This window comes from Leptidea sinapis, chromosome 9, assembly GCF_905404315.1.
Source record: "Leptidea sinapis chromosome 9, ilLepSina1.1, whole genome shotgun sequence".
In the NCBI taxonomy this organism is placed as follows: Eukaryota; Metazoa; Arthropoda; class Insecta; order Lepidoptera; family Pieridae; genus Leptidea; species Leptidea sinapis.
In genome coordinates, this window is record NC_066273.1 from 9,682,477 (window position 1) to 9,691,970 (window position 9,494).

The following is a 9,494-nucleotide window of genomic DNA, read 5'->3' on the forward strand; positions in this document are numbered from 1 at the left end:
ATTCAGTGCCGGGGTCGCTATTTATCTTTTTTGGGACTCCATAGATACTAAAGTACTTAATTAAAGCTTTAACAATTTCCGGCGTACTTCTATTGGGTACATTAAATGCTTGTGCTATCTTACTAAACGCGTCCACTATAGTTAAATAATAATTATTTTCTATATACAAAAGATCAATAAAAACTTCTTCAAATGGCATATACTGTGTTTGAGCGAGTTGTATTGGGGGCTTAATGGGTTTTCTATCATATTTCATTTTCCTACACTGCTCGCATGCATTTATTATGGCAGAAATCATAACTTTCATGTTAGACCACCAATAGTGTCTTCTAAGCTTTGTGAATGTTTCTCGTATACCCCGATGAACAGTTTTGCCCTCATGATATTTAATAACAATCTCTCTTTGCTCTTCTTCATTTGTTACATTAACTACTCTCTCTGTACATTCTATTAAATTTTGAGAGCCTTTTTTATATAAAGCTGTTACTACTTTATTAAAGATTTTCCTAAATATTTCCTCTTCGAAATAAATGAAATACTTTTGTTTAAAGTCTATATACTCTTTTAAAAACTGTTTAACTAAATGTTCATCATTAATAGCAGGCATGTGAACCTCAATTATTTTTTGGCTATTATTAGAAATGTCTTTTACACTGATGTCATTTTTATACCAAATGTAGATAAGTATTTGTCTAGGTTTGGTATCAATGGCTTCATTTAAAATTGGTATGCCTTCATGTTCCCTATTCGTTATTGAGTGAGCAGTAGCTCTGTCATCTGATTCCGATATGTCTATGACAGGAATCTCTTTTCTATCTATACTCATCCTATCTGAGTCCGATTCTGATAAGCAAATTGTTACTTCACTTTCATTTTTATCTTCTAAAGTTCTAGTAGTTTCTTTATCATCTATATTAACTTGCATTGATTCGCTATCATTATCTAACATTTTAACCTTTATTTCCCTAATTTGTCCGCCATTCGAACTTACGATATTATTACTATCCGCTCTTAATGTATTTATTTTTACGCGAGATAAGGCGTCTGCATTTGAGTTCGGTGACCCTTTTTTATAATTAATTTCGAAATCCTTCTTATTCATATGATCTACTCTTAACTTTGAGAGATTATCTGTTAATAGTTGATCTGTTATAATGAAACTTATCAGTAAAATTTAAATTTACCCTATCAAAGTCTGAATTAGTTCCTGAGCACTGTTCGACTTTAAAAGGAGAAGTCACTGTTAATTCCATTTGCTCAAATCTGGAATTTTGAATAACAGTTGTCGCGTAACCGTGTATACAGTTTACTAACGCTGTTAGCATTCTAACACCTTCAGTAAATTCTGTGAAGTTTAATATGCCCTCACCGTGTAACAAATTTACTGGAAGTTTGACCCTTAATTCGCTACGTGGAGGTAATACATAAATTTCACGTATTGGCGGACTATAAATAATCGGTATGCAAGTGCCCTTTGTAAATAATTGTTTATTTTTCATATCGATATTTGCGTGAAGTTGAGTCAATAAATCACTACCAATTAAGCCGTCATACCTATCATCAACACAGTAAATATAAAATTTGTGCCATTCATCACTTTTAAATAATCTAGGTAAAGGTATAAACACTACTTCATTATGCTTACTACTAGCATGAGTACACTAACTACTTCAAAATTTTCGTTTCGCTTGAAGTCGTAAAAATATTGATTCGCTAACTTTGGGCTTATAAACGAGCGTTGACTACCGGTATCAATCATAAAGATAGAATTAATTTCTGGTATACGTATGCGGGAGATTTAATATATTACAATTTAATTTTATCCGTTCTCGTGTGTAGGAGCCCTTATGTAAAAATTTCCTACTTGTTCAGTATCATTAAAAGTACTTGGTAACACATTATTTTCATTATCGTTATAATCGGTATAGTTTACACGTCTCGAACTAGCTGTTCTCATGGTTACATCGGTATTGCAACCTGATCCCGTCGCCGGCGTTGGCTGTACGTGTTGCGAGCCGCGACGAGCGTTGTCAGCATTTTGCCGATGTGGGAACTGCGGCCTCGCTTGTTCCAATGTATTATAATTATTATAGGATGGATTATTTTGATTCAAAGGATTATTCTGGTTCCTATTATTGTTTCTTAATTGTAATGAATTATGCAGAGAAAAGTTATTACGGGGCCTATTCCCATTTTCTGTTTGAAATGCATAATGTGGTGAATTATTTATTACGATGAGAGGTGAAATTATTAATAGACCGTTGCAATTTCGGCGAGTTATTGTATGTACTTGTCGATGCTCGTTGATTAAAATTATATTAGTGAATATTTCGCCGTTGAAAGTTTTGATTACTTTGAGTGGACCTTGTTTGTTTTTGATCATAAACTTCTTGAAAATATTGTTCCTCTAGAACAGCTTTTAATGCGTCTTCTAATGTTGAGACATTTTTCAATCGCACTAACCTTACTAAATATTTCGGCAAATTAAACAAGAAAATTTTCATAGAAAGATCCGTGTATATATTTTGTTTAGATAACCTAACAGCTGCTTCATCGACAGTTTCATTAATTTTGGCTATTAAAATACTCCTTATTTGTTGTATTCGGTTACAAAAATCTAAATAACTTTCGCCTCTATTTATTTTCAAACTTTCTAACTCAAGGACAAGGCAATCCTCCGTCCTTGGATCCCCAAAATGATCCTGTAATATTTGTTTTAATTCAACCCAAGTCTGTATTGATTCTCTTTCACCAATTAAGTTAGCTGCTTCCCCGCCTAATCTACTAGTAATTGCATTAAAAAGATATTCATTTTGTACTTCAGTTGCTCTATATAAACTAATAATGTATTCTGTTTTGCGGATGAACAACGATAAGAGTCTTGTCTCTCCACTGAATACTGGAATTATTTTCAAAACTTCCGAAGGTACAACTACGATTCCTTCCATTTTTATTTATTAAATAAATTCAAATACAAAAAAAGTAACTAACGTGAGATTTTAATCACTTTACTAACTAAATTATATATGCAACGAGCTGAACGGGCTTTTTCTAATCCCTATTATTACACGAAACACATATAAAGATCACCAGGAAAAGGAAATTTGACAGGATAGTGAAAAGATTTACTCACATAACCCGCTTCTCCGCTCTCCTTCTGTGATCAGTGATTCTGGTCAGCTTGCTCCGCGCCGTGTCTTCTCTTGACAAATTTATTTTTGGTTCGTTGACCCGATTAATCGTTAAAACAAACGTTAGGAGTCTGCTTTGTTGCCCGAAAATTTTTATTCGCGATGGCACAGAGGACCCAAACGACAAGGTCACTTACCGGCTGCGCCAGTCAAGGAATAACTGAATGGTTACTTTATAAAAAAATAACTTTATTCAATAAACCCGATTTACAATGTTTACGGAGCTAAGACTAAACACAGAATACTTTATTTTACGGAAACTTACATTATATTTTATTATATTATATTGCTTATTCTAACAAAGAGAGTCATATTTCTGTGGGAAAGTAATTTGGTACATCAGCAATAATTTCTGTGGGAAAGTAATTTGGTACATCAGCAATATTGTTTCCAGAAGGTTCTACACGTGTAAAGTAAATGTACCTACGACTTGTTGCTATGCTCTACTTTGGCTGACAAAGCATAAATCTATAGGGTTAGCACCCTTAACTAGCGCGTGTCAGCAACTGCATTATTGATCTGAGACGTGACGTATTTCGCTGAAAAACTCGCTAATATACAACAAGAGTATCCGGTTCTCTTTGGGTTTTAATTTTTTTTTCTACTTTTGATTACGCTAATGTAAATGGTTTATCATCTGCGTATACTATCAATTCTCTTTCATCAACCATATTACGAAAATGAGAAATAGCCATATAAATTGCTAACAGTTCGCGGTCATAGGTACTGTAATTTTGTTGTGCCTCTAAAAGTTGTTTTGAAGAGTAATCAAGCGGTACCAATTATTTACCTTCACGCTGTTGCAAAACCGCGCCCACACACACGTATTCGACGCGTCCGCCATAAGCGATAAGGGTATCTCGACTACTGTGTGCGATAATGTAATGGTATTCCTACGGCTCATTTTACACTTCCCAGAAGCAAACTCGGCTTCATTATTCCTATGAATTTATATTTCCTTTCCATGTAAATATTTATTTAACCTGCCTCTGCTTTTGAGCTCCGTTCTTTAAGTGTAACCTGTATAAATTTAAGATACAGAGGAATCGACAAAGTTTCTCGCTGGTTCTCTGTTTCAGATAGTCTGAAATAGCCATTATGTTATCTTATATAACTGCCCTGTGCATGCTTTTAGTGGTTGAAGCTATAATGACATGATCGATAGAACAAAATAAAATTATTCCTCCCCACGTGCATTTAGAAAATATTTTAACCCTTGTAACATGGAAATCGGCCCTTGTTCACTACTATTTCAACAATAATTTCAGAAGGAAAAATGCATATACGCTCCAATGTTTACCATTATTGTTTTGCAATATGCGTATGAAAAAAAATTTACCAACGGAACAATGTTTCGCGCTGCATTTGTAATATAGGTACCTACCTAGATTCATTGTAATATCACTATAGTGTACCCGTGACATTACAATGTCAGTGCTGTACAAAGCGCTGGTCCGGCCACATATGGAGTACCTTTTGCTGTCATCTCTGGTCTCGCGCACCCCAGTATCAAGCTCGATCCATTTGACCGCGTAGAGCAGCTCGAATTGTTGGGGACACAGTGCTCTGTGAACAGCTGGATCACTTGGCGATGCATGAGACTAGAGACATCGTTTCATGATGCGTCCTCTACCGCATTTATCACGGGGAGTGTTCCGAACAGCTGTTTCACCTGATTTCTGCAGCCTTAAAGGCCGGCAACGTGTGATTCCTCTGGTTTGCAAGAGAATGTGGGCGGCGGTGATCCCTTAACACCAGGTGACCCGTACGCTCGTTTGTCCTCCTTTTTAAAAACTAAAACTAAAAGGCCCTTAAATTGTAAGAAATGGAGTCGATTGACAATCTACCGTGTAATTATTTCTTATATCACTAGTGAAATTGTAATATCACGGCTTTGACAATATTCCTGCGACATATTTAAACCTGTAGTTACATGGAAGTTCTTTGTTTTGTCAGAACGCACGGAAGTCGAGGTGGGACATGATGACATAATTTTTCTAAGAGTATGTCTGAATAATATGTGCGCCTATTTTAAAGCTACTTTGTCTGACGTTGCGTTTTTGAAGCTGAGTTATAATAAATTTAGACGACCCCTATAGCCTTGTAGTTAATGACCCTGCCTACTGAGCCTACCTACCGGGATTCGAACCCAGGGCTAGAAGTGCAAACATTCATATGATGAATATGAATGTTTGTTTCCGAGTCCTGGAAGAATGAATATATCGTTGTCTTGTGGCCATAGTACAGGCTATGCCTAGTTTAGCGCAAGATAATTTGTGTAAGAGTGTGTCAATATTATTATTTTTAAATTTATTTTAAGATTTAATTATAACTGCAATATAATACGTGAGTTCTGGCAGAGTTCGCTGCAATTTAAAATTAATTAACATCACACAAAGCTTATTCTAAGAAACACTAAACACTCATATTGAAAAACCTTATCGCCGACGCCACCCAGGCTACCAGTGGGCACACCTACATGCCAGACGCATGGTCAGCGCATTATTATGAACATACCAGTGGGAGGCTCCATTGCACCGGATGCCGGCTAGATTGTGGGTACCACAACGGCGCCTATTTCTGCTGTGAAGCAGTAATGTGTAAGCATTACTGTGTTTCGATCCTAAGGGCGCCGTAGCTAGTGAAATTACTGGGCAAATGAGACTTGACATCTTATGTCTCAAGGTGACGAGCGTAGTTGCAGTGCCACTCAGAATTTTTGAGTTTTGAATAATCTTGAGCGGCATTGCATTGTAATGGGCAGGGCTTATCAATTACCATCAGCTGAACGTCCTGATCGTCTCATCCCTTAATTTCATTAAAAAAAAACCGAGATAACACGGACAGTTGAAGAACTAAATAGTAACGAAGGAAAAGCGTAACAAAACACAAATAAATAAATAGTATTCACACAAATACAAAATATTAAGGTTTCATCATCTATCTCAAAATCAAAACCTGTTTCCTGCTGAATTTTGGAAATAATTAGGGTGAAGTCTTTTCTCTCTTTCACTAAAATCCCTATGACTGTACTATTTGTATATCTGGCTGATATTGATAACATTAAAAAGGTTACATTTAAAAACATAACTAATCAGTAAAATATTGTTTCCAGCCATTATTCATTTGTTTTTCTTTACCTAATGAATTTCGATACATTTTAAAGTTTAAAAAAAATGATAACACGCGTAAGCCGCGAAAAGAATTTGCTCCCATGCAATGTTAGTAAGAGTAACAAAAAAATCGTTTTAACTGTTTTCGATCCGGGCATTTTAATGTCAAATATGCACCTTGCTCTGGTCGCCCTATTACATATAAAATGAAGCCTATTTTTGATTAGGTGGAGCAAGATCAACATATCAATCTTTACGACATAGCTAAAGAACTTGGGAATTCTACCACACTACTGAATTTGACCTATTTGAAGACACTAAGTACAAAAAAACTTGATTTTTGAGTACCACATGAGCTCACTTTAAGGAACTTATAATAATAATATAATATTAATATTGACACACTTTTTACACAAATTATCTTGCCCCAAGTTAAGTATATATAGCCTGTGTTATGGGTTACAAGACAATGATATATTTAATACAATATACTTACTTAAACATACATAAATTCATATAAACATAAATAAATACATTTAAATATCCATGACTCGGAAACAAACATCCATATTCATCATATAAATGCTTGCACCTACTAGGATTCGAACCCGGGACCTCTAGCTTAGTAGATAGAATCGCTAACCACTCGTCTATACAGGTCTTTGTATAAACCATGTATTCATTAAGAATTTTTTAATGACACCTATTCAAATCAAACTGGTTTTGAGGAGGTTGATTACTAGTCAACATGAGCTAGTCATTAGAAACTTATATACCTACTTACCTGGAAAAAATAATTATAAAATTTGTATCTAGTATCTTACAAATTGTGACACTGACAGTTTGTGTGCGTGTGGTGTCGCACCAGAATAGCACCACCCCATCTCCTCCCATGGGTGTCATAATAGAGGCGACTAAAGGATACATAGAACGGAGGATGTTCAGCAGCATCCTACCGAGAAGGACCAACACTTACTGAAATCTCCAACCTGCCTGCTAAGCGTGGTGATTACGATATACACACTGATAATTACACAAGTCAGAACTAAACTTGACTATGTAAGAAAAAGTCTAGTAAAGAAAAAGAATATTAAACAAAATATAAAAAATTTGAGTTCATAGATTGGTAGCCCCTTTGTTCATTTCTATAAAGATATCATTTGTATAAGACTTTAATGTGTGACTAACAATTCACAATCATTCCCTGTAAAATTGAACGATTTAATATTATACACCCTTATTAGTACTACAAAGGAAGTATTATAACTGTACGCTGAAAGTGTCTTGACATTTAATAAATAAAGTTATAAATAACTAATATATATATATATATATATATATATATATATATATATATATATATATATATATATATATATATATATATATATATATATATATATATATACCTAATATTTATTAAAATGGCAGATAACCAGCAATTATGTTTTTAAAGTTAATTTTTTTTATGGAATAGGAGGACAAACAAGTGTACGGGTCACCTGTTGTTAAGTGATCACCGCTGCCCACAATCTCTTGCAACACCAGAGGAATCACAGAAGCGTTGCCGGCCTTTAAGGAAGGAGTATGCGCTTGTGTGGCAGGTGAAATAGTATGCCTAGCATCAATATGGTGTATGCTATTATAAGTACTATAAGTTACACTGGCTCTTAAACTATTGGAGCAACACCAGTTTGAAGGAGAGATTAGAGATCGGAGTGCATCCGATTTTGTAAAATAGTAAAAAGAATCAGAAAAAAAAAGCTATCAGCACAGGAAACATTGGTTAAATATGTCAATTGAAGACCTTTTAGTCAACTATGCATATCACACTGGAAGCAGAGCGGTCAAGAGTTCAACAGGTTCAATACCACATCTAGAAAGTAACAATGGTAGGTGTAGAAATAGAACACATATCATCTACTGAGTTTTAGTGCATTAATAAATTCTGCAACAGATAATCTTATTTAACAAGATTAATATGTCATTACATACTATAATACAATAGGCAGGTACTTACAGGTTAATGTGACTCCAGTGAAGTATGAAACTATGAATACAATTTCTTTTTAAATAATAATTGAATAACAGAGTTATCACCCTTTCAAATTGCTAATGAGTCAAGACCATGCAAGAGTAAGGCGCACTAAGTGAGAACAAAGAACTATAAATAAACATTATTTGTTTAAATCGGTCGACTCGCGAGTTATAGTTGGTACTTGATTGGTTTTAGACTAATCGGAGGTCCTTCATCAGGGTGGGTGTAGTGAGGTCGCCGTCCAGTAAGTCCTAGTCGTTATTTTTCCCTAAATGAATTATTATTAATTTTTTATTTAACAATAATTTAACATTAATTGCTTTTATTTTTTAATATCAAGATTAATTATAATATTTTTTTACATTCGAATTATTTAAAGTTAAAATAAAAATTAAAATAATAAATCCAATTAAATCTTTAAAAATAAAGAATGGATGGAATGGAATTTTATCTAAGTTTCTATTAATTCCTAAAGGATTATTAGATTATTTAAGAACACACATGAAGAGTGAGTATAGCCAATTTATATATATTATATAAACCGGCAAAAAAAAATCAGGTAACTGCAAAACTGATTTCAGAAACTGAGTCTGCTCTTCGACCTCTTTGCATGGGGTAATTGCAAATGGAGCTATATTTTGGAATAGGTATTTTAAGTAGCGGTCATGACAGATACTAGAAATAATCTTTTAATCTAGGTATATTTACCTGTGAGATGTTACTTGGTACTTCTGAGCTTATTTATTCGAATCCACCGGTGCCAAAGAAGATATTCACATTTCACGCACAATATGTAATCAAACTAACTCAATACCTACCCAAATATGTAATAGGTAGGTATTTGAATTGTGCCGCTCAGTGGTAATCTTGCACCTCAAAGTCAAACTCAGACTTCAGAGTACACAATTATGTAGCTACCTACAAACTGTTACTATACTACATAAATGTAACAATATCTGTCAGTCTCTCACTTGACACTTCCATTTGTATTGTCTATTACCACGGGGAACTACATAGCATAGACAATTTTTTTTGTAGTTTTGATTTCTTATCGGAAAAAAGCTAAAATAAATTAATTCAATAATACAATTTAATGTATTAGTACTGTCCATTTAGCAGTCGAGCAAAAGTTCCTAAGGTACCTAATTATTA

At 34.2% G+C, this 9,494-nt stretch overlaps 1 protein-coding gene across 1 annotated transcript in view; it reads right to left on the reverse strand.

Moving 5' to 3' along the window:
- The window catches only part of LOC126966086 (NFX1-type zinc finger-containing protein 1-like), a 50,505-nt gene extending 41,261 nt beyond the window's left edge, over positions 1 to 9,244 (reverse strand). The window contains exon 1 of the mRNA XM_050809961.1: positions 9,051 to 9,244. The gene's annotated coding sequence lies outside the window, so the exon portion shown is untranslated. The remainder of the gene's footprint in view (positions 1 to 9,050) is intronic.
- Between the last annotated feature and the right edge of the window lie 250 nt (positions 9,245 to 9,494).